The following is a 15586-nucleotide window of genomic DNA, read 5'->3' as shown; positions in this document are numbered from 1 at the left end:
ATGAAGGGAATGCCCTAGCTAAGCACACTCTGCAGAATGATATTACACATGCATTTAGATTCATGGTGATAGGACAGTTACTAGAGACAGAAAGATTAGGTAATATCAGGAATAAGACAGAGAGAACAGAAGCTAGGTGGATAATTAAGTTAGCTGCAGATAAGGGGCATGGCCTTAATGATAAGTTACCTTTGAAACCATTCTTAGTAGATAGACCGTTTGTGCATTAAATCTATTAGCAAGTTTTTAACATGTTTTATGTGTGCTTCTATATGTATTTTTATAAGTATTTTATGGGTATTTTTATATAAGAAATATGTTTTTGAGAAATATATATATATTTATAAGTATTTTATAGATATCCTTGCAAGTATTAGTATTTTTATACATATATATATATTTGTATTCACATTCCTAATGTATATATAATAGTTTTATAAGTTGTTTATGATCTATATATATATATTTGTTGTGAGTCTATATCTTTGTGACACACATATACATTTGTATTTTTCTATATCTTTTTCTATACCTTTAAAAGTGGATGAGGTGATTTAATGTGATTTTACATGTGATACTGATGAAGTGTGCCATTGGTGCTCTATGAGTATTTAAATGTGATGAGTTTTCTGCACTTTGTTAAAGTCTGATGAAGCATTCTTTGTAACGTGAAAGCTCTTACTTCTATGGAATAAAAGGATATATTTTACTTTTTTCATCTGGTTTGCTTCGATTGTTGTGGCGTATCTACCTCTTTTACCTCTGGACTATCAGAGTAGAAGATAGGTGACATTATGAGTGTGTATGTATAAAACACTGTAATCCTATTGGAGCAATGTGTCACATGTTTGCTGTCAGTTACTCATCAGTGGAAGAGGCATGTTATGATTTATCCTAGGTACAATCAGGAAACTGATGGTGTACGCCATGGATATCACTGAAGTTTCTTGCAAGCCTGCTGACAGTGTGTTCACGCCTATGCCGCCTGTAAGCCCGAGTAAGCATGTGAGCGCACGTGTCAGCCCGTGTGCACGCGTTGCAGAATGAGTAAGCCAGTGTAAGCATGTTGAAGCCCGTGTAATGTCGTGTAAGCCAGTGCATGCGTTTGTAAGCATGTATAAATCTGTACTACACACATCACACATGTACTGCCAATACTATACACGTCAGTCGAATGGCACATGGATGGATAATAAATCTTCAGAATCAACAGTGCTGTAAACTATACTACATTGATGGTCATAGTGCAATACATCATGCCTGCTTACATACACCTAGAAGGATATCACACTTTGTGTTAACAACATTTTAACATTAATACAGTGCTATAAAGCCACCCTGAGCATCAGAACCATGTTAGTCTGCTCCTGCATCTATGTTACACATTACAGGTGGTGGCACGGGTGTCATCATATGCACAGGGTATGGTGTTTCTTTTCCAGATCCTGTCATTATGCCATCCAATCAACATGTAAGTATGTGTGTGTGAGGGACAACAGTGTTTGCATGGCCCAATGTTGATGCAATGTGTGTGTGTATGTGTTAGTCCTAGCTGTTTGTTTCATGTGTGTGTGTGTCTGCATGTACACAGTTTCAGCATGTGTCATGCATATACAGGAGGTTGTGGGACAGTCACAGACCGTACCTTCCAGGCTGTACAGATCGCCATTACTGGCCATGGACACCCCTGCATGCATTCAACAATATTCCAGTCCTGCATCTGTCAATGCATACACATACATTCTTGGGATCTGTATCACAACCTGTGGATAAACGGGAGTCAGTAATGTTAACCTGATTTGCATAGTAGTGTCAGGTAATACATAGTTATATGAGCCATACTCATCCTCCAAAGTAATAACCACTGCTGACTGTTGCTGAGATGTGCACACGACCGTTTAAAGGTGCTGTACTATCATTGTTGTCAATGTCCCTTGTAATACCCAGCAACAGAATAACTGGTCACTACACAACTATAACCCAGGATCACTACAGCACACAGTATGTGCACTATCACAGAGCCATACCAGATTTACATACATCAAAGGTGTTCATGTACAGATAATGCAGCACATTCAATATTGCTAATATCCACATACATATCAATATCTATCTACATTACATATATATAAATAGATATATACACACACACACACACACACACACACACACACACACACACACACACACACACACTTGGCAGGGTTGGGATCAGAACACAGACCTAACTACCTTATCACACTACAGCATTATGCATGTACAGAACGTGCTACCGTGATTACTAGATCACAGCATTCACACAGGCATACGTCTAGCTTGCTGGCATCAGCATCAAAGGCAAAGACGCTGTACAGTTTCTACGGAGAGTGAATAGTGTAAAAGCAATGTACTGATGTCATGCAGCAGGAAACTCTCACACACACACACACACACACCTGGCAGGATTGGGATTCGAACACAGACCTAACTACCTTTTCACACTACAGCAATACACATTTACAGAACATGCTACCGAGATTACTGAACACAGCACTCCCAGAGGCATACTTCTAGGTGGGTGACAACATCCGCAAAGGCAAAGATGCCGATAGGGAATGCATGTGGTGTGAGGCGTCTAAAAGCATTACCGTGTCCCCAGGCAGCTGGAAACACACACACACACACACACACACACACACACACACACACACACACACACACACACACATGGCAGGGCTGGGAGTTGAACATACACCTAACTACCTTATCACACTACAGCAATATGCATTTACAGAACACGCTACCGAGATTACTGAACACAGCACTCCCAGAGGCATACTTCTAGGTGGGTGACATCATCCGCAAAGGCAATGACGCTGATAGGGAATATATGTGGTGTGAGGTGTCTAAAAGCATTACCGTGTCCCCAGGCAGCTGGAAACACACACAGGGAAACACTTGGCAGGGCTGGGAGTCAAACATACACCTAACTACCTTATCACACTACAGAAATATGCATTTACAGAATGCGCTACCGAGATTACTGAACACAGCACTCCCAGAGGCATACTTCTAGGTGGGTGACATCATCCACAAAGGCAAAGACACCGATAGGGAATGTATGTGGTGTGAGGTGTCTAAAAGCATTACCATGTCCCCAGGCAGCTGGAAACACACACACACACACACACACACACACACACACACACACACACACCTGGCAGGGCTGCGAGTCAATCATATGCCTAACTATCTTATCACACTACAGCAATACGCATTTACAGAACACGCTACTGAGATTACTGAACACAGCACTCCCAGAAGCATACATCTAGGTGGGTGACATCTTCCGCAAAGGCAAGGACGCCGATAGGGAATGTATAGAGAGTGAGCAGTCTGAAAGCATATTACTGTCCCAAGGTAGACGTGGACAAACACATGGCAGTGGTGTGATAGGGGCAACTAAATATCTACGGAGCACTACAACAACACTACATAGATACGGGACGCGCCACAGACAGTACACCCTGCAAGACAGTCAGCCAGTGTGTTCAATGTAGGCATCCATCGTGATGTTGAAAATAGACATCTGTTGCCTGGATGTCCACCATCGCTATACAGGATGTCAATGGCCATGCCCATACACAGAGGCACATCACCGACACAAGGTGTCACTGACCATGCCCACACGCTTAGTATCACACGCCCGTTTGGAATGTACTGCATGTCCATCTACACAATGGCGTACTGGGCATGCTCACACACTTAGCAGTTGCAAAGGGCCATCTTGCATGCACACGGATTCTAAACAATTAAGGGCGCAGGTTGGAATGTACTGTGTGTTCAACTACACAACGGCGTACTGGGCATGCTCACACACTTAGCAGTTGCACAGGGCCATCTGGCATGCACACGGATACTAAACACGGAAGGGCACAGTATGGTATTACTGTCCCCATGTACATGACGGCCACTCACATGTATTGACCAGTACACTCTCCGGAGCCATCACAGATGTCTCAGGTGCAGATCACAGAGATACACACTGCAATCTACAATGTAGCCCTCAGACACCACCATGTCATTGGACCAGCAATACATCAACACAACACAGTGTGACGCATGACCAGTGGACTGTACATAGGTGTACAGCAACTGTGCAGACTACACATGTACCGACAGGGTTCCATCATGTGTTATTCATTGCAATGATACCATTGTACATAACCAGGTCAGCTCTACACATAACAGGGGCCCTGGGTCTTACACAGCTGTGACAGATGACTGTCGCTGTACACCAACGAACACACATGTTCGGATATGTCATACATGTAATTGCAGTGGATATGTGCATGGACCACACACACAACACATGTGTACATAGCATAGCTTTTGCTGTCCTCCATGCAGACAAGTGGCTACAGCAATAATACGCATGCAAATGGGAGGTGGGCCCATGGCTGTTGAATGCCAACAGTACATGAGGTAGCAATGTTGACCGAGGACACATTCCCTCTGTACTAGTTACCCATGACACCCATCATATCATACAACAGTCCATGTATTATGTATGTCAACACACATGTCCACCGATTGCAATGCATACAAACATGGCTACATGACAGGCATGTAGAACCAACACACATGTACAAACTGTAGTGTGCATGCAGCTGCCATGCATTTGCAGTAGCTGATGTAAGTAACTCATCTGTGCCGAACTACAACATGCAGGTGCAATGCAGCCCCATCATTGACACCTGTATATGGTGACATACTGACAGTACGGTAGGATGTACATCAGGTATGGATGGATGTGTGTACGTAAAGTGGTGATCCACCTGTGTAGATGGATGTTCGCCAGGTATGGCTCACAGATGTGTCACATGCCATCATACCATTACATGTGCAAACAGTACACTATGTTACTGTTACCTGACGGTGAAGACATAAAACCTACACAGCGGCCAGGTGTTACCAACTGTACGTCACTCGACACCTGTAACACTTACATCCTCCCGTGTGCATATAGCAGCACAATTGCCGGACATAGCGTTGGTACACATAATGCGGCCAATACTGCTGCATGTCTGTCAGACGTATCATCATATAGCAGGTGTATCATTCACAGTACTGCCATGTGTGCGTGTGACCATATATGCCACATATGGTGGAGAATACATCCCAATTGTGACACACCCCTGTACACTGCTGTAGACATCTGTACATACTGCAGTGTGGAAAGCATGACGTAGGCAGGTGTGGTGTGTGCATCACACACATCAGCTATCCGTATGTGTATGACAGTTGTGGTCTCCACAGTGTGTGTGTGTGTGTGTGTGTGTGTGTGTGTGTGTGTGTGTGTGTGTGTGTGTGTATGGCTGTCTGGTGCATGGAGTGTGGGTGTATGCTACCATTCAGAACACACAGGATCCCAACCCCTCATGGTGATGCTGTCAACTACCCTGTTGATGCCATCAGTCTCAGCCGTACTGGCCACCTGTACATGTCCCTTCTCTGTGTCATGTCGTGTGGGTGCACAGTACTATGAGCGTGATGACCACATAGGCAAGTGTCCTCACCTCAACACTATGGGGTGTGCGTTATAGTGTTGTCGACCCTGTGAGTGTGGGTATGTTCCTGTACTGTGATAGGGTATTACTGCTACACAGTGAGGCCTCATGCTATCAAGTGGCCTCTAACGTTATCATTGTCCAGACCGCTGTGTACAACCCCTGCACCATGTCAATATACCTGTGATGTAACCTGGTATGGATGTCATGTCTCTAGCCACTGTAGCCTATTAAACTGCACACAGGCTGCTGGTTCAGTATATGTGTGGACATCTGCGGTATGTTAAACTTTCCAGCTGTCCGGTTGAGGCTACGTATAGCATACTGAGATTGCCATACGTGTCTGTGAGTACTCCACAGTTACACATGGGAGACTGCAAACACTGCTACCTGTAGACACATGCATGTAGACCATAAGGAGGGAACCTGGGCATCATTACCAACATGCTGTTACTGTTGTTACCGAGACACATACTGTGAACATATAACAATGCATGCTACACATGTACTACATGGTTGTGCACATATAACAATGTATGCTACACCTGTAGTACATGGTATGTCTGGTGTGTGTCAACAGTACACAACCAATGTAATATACACATCTCTCACCATTCTTACACAACTAACATAATATACACTTCCCTCACTAGTTGTACACAACTAATGTAATTTACACATCTCACTATTCTGTTCACCCTGTGTATCAGACCATTTGAGCATGTCCCTGCACCGATGGTGTGGATGACAGGGATGCGGCACAGGCTTCATCATATGCACAGGGTGATAATGTGTGCCAGGGGCATAGGCTGCACCAATGGGTGATATCATGTGTGTGGGTAAGGGCCGGTGATATGATTGGACATGTCTGTTCAGTATACATGTGGGTGTTCTGGTGCCATACAGATGTGTTTGCTGTGTGCGTGTATGTGTGCACACAGTTCTGCCTTTTGTGAGGCCTACACAGGGGTATTATTGACAGCTCCAGATTGTACAGACCAGGTTGTACAGCTCACTGTGTCTGGCCATGGCCATGTGACCTGTGCCTGCCAGGGGTTGCACGGGTACTACTAGGTGGAGGTACAGATTGGCTACTGTCTGACGACACATGTCCACTGGAACTGTGTCCCCACTGGGAACATCCAGGGCCATGTCCATATGGCCTGCTGTGTCCTGGTGTGGACAGCGCAGCACCAGCTGCACTGCTACTGCTACTGGCACTATGGGAGCGGGCATGTGAGGTGGCACCCTCACATCGACCTGCACTAGGTGGTGTAGCTGGCCTACATCCACGTGGCCTATGCCTCACTCCTACCAGATGTTCCAGCACGGACAGCTCATGCTCGTGGATTGCCATGCCACGGTCAAGGATTCCGACCATGTCACCCAATCGCCTGTCCAGAACATCAGCAATCTGCTGTTGAGCATTTGCCAATGCCTGGATTTTGTCATTTAGGGTATGTATAGCAGCCCTCTGCAGCCTCTGCCCTTCTCTGTTCTGCTATTCAGCATGTGCCTGTGCTGCCATTACAGTCTGGAACATGTGTCTAGTGATACCAGCAGCTGCGCTCTGTCCTGCAGATGCATGTCTGACAGAGGTCCTCCTACGAGCAGCACCGGCCACATGCCTGTGTGGCACATCTGCAGACATTACACTGACACCATGGTGTGGAGACACACCTTCTGTAGCCACCACACGTTCCTGTTCCACGCTAGTAGATGCTGACTGTCCTTCCTCTATGGCCACTGGTGATGTGGTATGTGTTGGCAGCAGAACTGTGTGCGGGGAAGAGGGGGACATAGCTGGGATGGCAACCATTGGCACAAATTCAGCCTCTGAGAACCCTGCCTGTACCTCATACATATGTTCATCACTGCTAGTATCTGTGGGGACACTAACATCAGATGGACCGCAGGAGGGTAACGCACCTACATCACCTGTGAATGCAAAGAAAGACTCTAAATTACAATAGACACAGACACACACACACACACACACAGACACACACACATGCACACACAGACACACACAGACACACACACACACACACACACACACACACACACACACACACACACACACACCATGCATGTGATTTTAGAGATGGTATGCAGCATGCCTGTGATACAGCAGACGGCATGCAGCTCAGACATTAATAGTGTTAGTAAGCATACCCCCTGGGGTGCACAATACAGCAAGCAGGTTCCATATCAGTAGCCATGCAGTTCACACAATCATGGTAGAATGCATGCATCCCCGTGATACACCATGTGGACCAGAACGGCTGACGTGACCTTGACATGTAATCTGCTGACATGTGCATTGACATGCATACATGTCTGACACAATGGTGTCCTGACATGTACAGCGTCATTATGGCCAGCACATTGCGGTGTTGTCTGTATGCCCTACAGATAGAATGCATGTTTAGCAAATGTGCATGTGCATGGAAGGGTAGTGTGAGCCGTCTTCATTGCTCTACAGTGTGAAGTACAGACACTGTGCCATTGCATGGCATCATAAGGCATCTATATTGCTATACAGTGCATAATATGTACACTTTGCATAGCCATAACTGCATGCATAGTCATGACATAACTGTGGCTTGTGACCCACGATGCAGAAGTGTGTACACACCAAACCATGCTGTGTCATGTGACAGGTCACTGGAGGACCTACAGATGACACCCCTGCACAACAACTACAGAGTCTTAGCTGCCTGGCAACCATGTCCACACATAGCGGACTTGTCAATTCACCATGTCCAACATGACATTGCTGTACCACACACATGAGGTGCACAGCTAACGGTGATGTCCTACAGCAGCAAGGGAAATGTACAGTATCTGTGGCCTGATGTGGTGTCAATGTCTGTGGAAGCTGTAGAGGTGACTACTGTCATGCTATGACACAGGCGTGATGTTCAACACATCTTATATGGCAGACGTCAGTGACACCTCCTCTGGCTGTGCACAGGCTTTTAGGATGTCCAGTGTACCACATCAACTGTATAATCAGTCAACTAAGGCTATAATTGGACCATGTGTGGACAATGTGAAACAGGGTGTATACACATCACATCTACTGTGTGGCTACGTATCTCTGGCCATCCCACATGGCCATGTGTGCACATGTGTTGGACAAATGTGTGTGATGGCCGTCTATCACACATGTCTGTGTTGTCCCATATGACATACACCCATAGATGTCAGATATGTCACCATCCACAGGGCTATGCAGACAACAAGTTATATGTGGGGTATGGGTTATGGGATAGTGTGACATTATTGCAGCCAATACACTACATTCTGGGACATGTCAGATGGCACATCACAATGTGTGCACCCATTGCAGGGGCATATAACACAATGGTGACTCCTGTGGGCTGCCCATATCACAGCTCACTGTGTGGTACTGTTTGCGTACCACACGTGTTGTTCCAATGTATAGTACATATGCCTCCATTGTAGAACACCTCCACTGTTGTATGCACAGCTGACCACACATGTAGCGATGACAAATACTCTGGTTTCATGTCGGTGTATCATTTCATTTGTATATATTGCACATGGGTGGCCTGTGTGAATGATGGGTGATGCGACCTGTATATCATGAATGGAACGAACATCAAGTGTACAAGTGTTAACTGGCCACATGGTGAATAGATCTGTGCTTTTACATGCCTGATACTGATGACAGTCTCACCTGCAATGGACTCATGTCTGTGCGGCACACCAGAGGTACCTGTATAGGGGTGACACAGCAGTATGAACATTATCCATGACTGTATGACAGCCACAGGGTGCACTGTGCATGTTAACACGTTCACCTGTACAATAGCATATAGTATGCACATGTGTACATACACAGTGTAGCATACTGTAGTATGCAGCATGTGTGTCCACATACCATGCATATGTTGTTACATTACATAATGTACAGTGACATATGCACATAAATGGGATATAGTAGCCATATGTGCAGTACTGACTTACCAGGAAACTCCAGGCTCATTGGTTGGGAGACACCCACCTCCACGATGGCAGATAGTGTTTGTGGATGCTGTTCTGAGGGTGTCCCCAGACTGGCCAGTAACTCCTCAGTGTGTGTGAGTGGGGGCTGGGTTGGCGGCCCACCACCTGTTCCACCTTATTCCCCTGGCGATTGCAGTGGCACACTGTTTTGCATGTCGTATCAGGTCCATGCAGTGTCTGCGCACCTGCTGGTAGGTGTGGTTATGGCCACCCACATTGTTCATCCTCCTGCGAAGATCCTGCCACAGGTCGTCCCGCTGCTGGGCATGCTGTGGCACATGGCTGAACAACACCTCGTAATTCTCATGGAGGTATGGGATGAGGACATCATCCTCCTGGCGGCTGCACGCTGGAAGGCATGTACGAGGCATTATCTGTACGACATAATGATGGTGACAGGTCACAGTTTCAGAGATGTACAGAGATACTGCTGCACATACATTTCTATGACATCTAGTACATCTGCACAGTTATCTTTGCAAATCATCATGACACTGACACGACAGACGTGTTTGTGTCACACACATGTAACACCCGTTATGCATTGGATATCATCACCATATATGTGTGTCACCTCATTACAGTGTTCATACTCCATGTGAATGCTGTCTTGATGTGGGCATGTCTGTTTGCCTGCACTGGTGTTCTTACCTATCTGCACATGCCTGAATGTGTCCACGGTAATGCTAATGACCTTGATGCTGTGTATATGTCACATATCAACACAGACACAGCCTTAATGGACTTGAGCAGTGACAATGCACACATACGCATGGAAACCTGTACATGCATGTGTTTTGCCATATACATCTACACAGTACTGTACAGCTGTTCAACATCCTGCCACGGATCGTCTGTGTTGCACATGTGATAGACATGGGACAATGGCTAGTCGGACGTCATTCGCAGGGATGGTTATCAACCACAGCATGTACGGGTGAGGTTTCCTAGATGTAACTGACACCCATTATGCCGCTGTGAGGTGCATCAGTGCCACATTACTGATCCAGACAGTTGAAACTACATCTACCATGCGGCCATCACACCATGTATGACTGGGATGACATGTGCAGCTTTGATGGACAGGGTAGCATGGTATGGCGGGAGTATGTCACATGTATGGCACAGGGATCTGTCCAGCATTTATTTTATTTTATTTTACATTTGTTAACCGGGGGTGTCTGACTGAGCCGAAAAGGCCCTTTTTCAGCAGAGGCCCGGGGAGAAAAGCTCCACAAAGAAAAATTACAGACACATTTAGTTATTTAGACATAATCAGTATACACACAAATTACAAGAGACATGTTTTTACAGTGGTATGCGGCACAAACAGTTACAGTGGAGAGAACAATCAAAAAAATATTAATTTTAAAAATAAAGGTAAGTAATAGATTTGTGGTGTACAGCTTAACTTTGGAATGTAGGTAGAATACATACATAGTACACAGGTACAGTACATACATTGTAGATTAGCCAGTGTTTGTGAGTATGATTGAAAAACTATTATCAATTGCTCTAGATTTAGTATGTATATGTTATCCGCTTTCACTAGCCTGGGGAGCAATCATGGCACTGCCAACTTTGCTTGAGATGTTGCCTGATAAGGTCTTTAAAGGAGGCTTTGGATGATGTGTTTTGAATGCTAGTAGGGACAGAGTTCCGTTTTTTAGCCACCGAACTACTATATAGTGCATCTTCAAAGCTATTGTAGCTGTTGGTGACTTCTAGTAGTAGTTTGCTTGATGATCTAAGAGGCCTTTTTGCTGAGTGATGTTGTACTAGGTTTTTGAGGGCAGGACACTTATTGGGGAGGTAATAGATAGAATGACAGAGGCAGAGCTGATTGTAGGTTAGGAGGTTGGGCAGTTCAAGCCAGTGGAGCTGTCTCAAAGCAGTACAGTGATGAGTTCTATATGAGCAATTTGCAGCAAAGCAGGCAATTCTGCTATAGCAAGCTTCCATTTTGCTTAGTTCAGTTTTGTTGAGATTAGTCAGAATGGGAGATCCATAGAGTAGGGTGGATAGAAGTTGGGAGCGAGCAATGGCTGATCTTGTGTTGTTGGTAAGAAATGGTTTAATACGGTAGAGTGACCCCAGTTTGGCATGTACTTTTTTAATAGTTAAGTTCAGATGACTATCAAATTTTAGGTGGAAGTCTATGGTTATTCCCAATAGCTTAGCCTGTGCCACTGGAGCAATTGGAGTAGCATTTGTGGAGTAGATAGTGAATTGACTGTTAGTGTTTTTGTTAGAACTGGTTATAATCATAAGCTGAGTTTTCTTTGGATTGAGGATAAGTTGGGCTTTGGTAATGTAGTTTTCAATGTCAGAGAATGCTAGTTGAGTTGTTTGCAGGAGGGTGGGAATGTTTTGTGCAGCACAGATTAAGGTAGTGTCATCTGCATACTGAATTATAGATGCATGCTGTGTGGAGGTGTGGAGGTCATTTGTGAAGACTGTGAATAGTAGTGGTCCTAAGATAGAACCCTGTGGGACTCCTATAGTTATGGGCAGCTGAGGAGGGAGAGAATTTTCCCATTTCACAGCTTGGTACCTGTCAGTTAAGTAGCTCTGGAACCAGGTAAGAGTGGAATTAGATAGATGATATTGGGTTAGTTTGTTTAGCAGGATTTGGTGTGAGACTGTGTCAAATGCTTTGGACATATCCAAAAAAAGAGTTGACACTTGCAGGCCTTCATTTTTGAGATGGTTTACTGTGTCTTTGAAGCAGAGGAGAGCTGTAGTGGTACTATGGGCAGGTCTGAAACCATGCTGAGTAGGTGACAGGATGTTGCAGTCTAGGAGATAGTTTAGCATCTGGGTATGGATGCATTTTTCTAGGATTTTGGCCAGGGGGGAGAGTAAAGCAATGAGTCTGTAGTTATTAAGTTCAGTGGAGGTACCTCCTTTATGTATGGGTGTAACATAGGATATTTTCCAGAGTTTGGGCACGTAGTTTTCAACAATTGATCTGTTTATGAGAGTGGAGACTGGGATAGCAATAGCATCTGCTGTAAGTTTCAAGAAATAGCTGGGGAGTAGGTCGGCTGCTGTTGATGAGGTTTTTAGTTTGGAGAGCATGCTTTTGATTGAAGTGGTAGAAACTGTTTTGAGGGTAAAGCTTGTATTAGTGTTATTTGTGTTGGGGGGGGATAGTGAGGAAGGAACTCTCCTGTGATACTAAGGATAGAATTGAGTTCACAAAGTGGGAGTTGAATTGTGTTTCGATGGGAACTTTAGTGTCAGGGGTGGTTGGTTTGGGGGTAGCCTTTTGGGTGGATTTTAGTAGCTGGTTTACATTTTTCCAAAATTTTTGCGGATTGTGTTGGTATTTAGTTTGTAATGTTGTGTAGTAGGATTTTTTTGTCCAGCCTAATGCATTTTTTTGCACGGTTGCTTAGTTCTTGGTACTTAGTTAGGCTTTGTGTTTCTTAGTTTTTTGATAGTAAAACCAGGCAGTGTCTCTGGACTTCAGGATTTGTTTGGTTTCTTTACTGAGCCAGGGGTTTGTAGAGGTTCTAACCTTGATTTTGCGCAATGGAGCGACAGTGTCTAGGTGTTGTAGAAATGTTTTGTTGAAATATGCTACAGCCTGGTCAAGTGGGAGGGTTTTTAGGGGGGTCCAGTCACAGTTACACAGTAAAGTGTTGAGGACCCCAGGAGAGAATTTTTTTGTGTTTCTAGTGGATATATAGTTAGTGGTTTTGCATATGCTTGTTCTACTACGTATAAAGTATATCATGTTGTGGTCACTTAAGGTGTCTGGGAGACTGCCTGTGTGGCTATCCTAGTATTAGGATGGTGGCTGTCCATGACGTACGTCTTTCAGATCAGGATATGGACATGTAGCATGTCCATCATCATGGTGCAGCAAATGTCTTTATGCAAGGTAGACAGCATGCTGCATAGTGGAGGTGAGGATTGTGAAGGCTGGTATCGCCCATCCACGCATGGCCATTACCCCTTAAAGGTGATATGTGATCCAATATTGGTCACCCCAGTGCTGTATATGCCTGTCCAATGATATCTGTGCTCATGAATGGCACCCTGTCATGACATGGGTACCTCATATGACTACCTACGGGGCCTGGAGACATCACCAAGTCAGGGAGGTGTACTGCACAGCACCATCCCTTACACAGTGTCCATAATGTTGACCACAGCCTAAGTGGTAGTTAATGGGTACAGGGATGTTCACCTAGCGGTGACACTGCTGATATCATCCATCAGAATGTGCACATATGTCACACACCTCACCCACACAGCCCATTCTGTATGTTGTTCACAGCACTGACACAGCTATTGCTCATAGGTCATGGCCATTCACATCCTTACATACACAGATGTCTAAGATTTGTCTGTGTGGTATGGGCTACAATGATGGTGGAGTACAACACATTAACCCTGTTCTACTGTAGCTGGCACTGGTGTGATATGCACATGTCACTCTGGCACCTTTTGTAGTGGTGAGTCTGTCAACAGGCCACTGGTAGAAGACTCCCGTGACATACAAAGGTATTTGTAATCAAACATCCGTACTGTCGTGTACATCTGTACTGCTAACATCTACAGTGATAATGGTTCATGGACATGCACACCATACTCAGCAGGGTTATAGTGCGGTGCCACCCATTATGACTGTCGTCACCACTTGTGGGTTGATATTATCTAATACCCTATCTGTATTGTATGTTCATGCTAGGCACTTGTTCAGAACTTGTGAGCATGTCATGCGCTACTGATTACTATAGCACCCATTCCACACCATTTCTCACAGGTACACTGGCTGTCTTAAAATTTCCAGCTTGCTTATGGTACAACAGCTATTGTACACATGTAACTCACATATCCTGTGAGACATGGTTGTATATACAGGCATGTCCAACTGTCACGTACCAGTGCTATTGCCTGTCTATATGATGGATATGTCGTACATGTGGCAATAGCGCAATTGTCTCATGTACACATTCAATGCTCGCCTCCCAACATACGACACTACAGCCTGTGGGGGATGCACTTATGCAGCCCTGCTGGGGGTAATGCTGTCACCAACCCTGACTGCACCTGACAGTCATGTTGGGATGTGTAACATTCACAACACACCCCACACATCACATAGTCTCACATGATCTCCACCACAGGCCACACATTTGAGGACAACTTGTGCAGTACCTCTCCATACTCTGTGTAGGCACCAGAGGCAGCACCCATCATGGAACACAACATCACCAACTTATATCCCACAGACTCATGTGTGCCCATCACATACAGCCAATAGGGTGTTATAACATACACAACACACCAGTCATAGGGGACTCTGTAGGCGGTCACACTGCAGTTCCACACAGCAGGCTACACAAGGTGATAGTTGCTTACATCTAGCTGTCGGGTAACTGGTTCTGCAACATAACCTATGCACCCATGCCACAACTCACCAGGTACGATGTGACTGTCATTCTCCATGTTAGTGTGACTGCCTTGAGATGCCACTTCACAGACTACGTGTGCAGGGGCATGCAATAGCTCACTAGTCTTGTAGCCCTGAAGGTGTGGGCCAAGCCCTGGGGAGCATTATGCATTCATCTGGACCCGATACCACTGTACAACAACTGACTGTGTCACTTCAACAGTTACATATGCTTCTGCTGTCATTCCACAGGCATCTGTTATCTGTCTGCTTTGACTGACCTGGTCAAACACAAGGATTTGGCACAGATGACCTGCACCTGTCAGCCCTGGGAGTACAGATCACATGTAAGGCTCTTGCTGCTTCTATACTGCCTGTCTTGCACAGTTTCCAATAACAGTCACTGGCAGAATGGGAACTGGCAAGCAAGACATGGGGTCATGTGACACAATGCTTGCATCTTCCTCTGTGACGCACGCAGGCAAGGCACACCTTATAATGCACCACTCCAGTATCTCTGCAGTGACCGGGACCTGCATCTAGGCTCTGCAGAGCACACCTGCAATGACAGGTTATAGACAGACTATACCTTTCA

This window comes from Protopterus annectens, chromosome 5.part0 (genome assembly GCF_019279795.1).
Source record: "Protopterus annectens isolate FY-2018-M chromosome 5.part0, PAN1.0, whole genome shotgun sequence".
Lineage (NCBI taxonomy): Eukaryota > Metazoa > Chordata > Ceratodontiformes > Protopteridae > Protopterus > Protopterus annectens.
Note: the sequence above shows the minus strand (reverse complement) of the source record.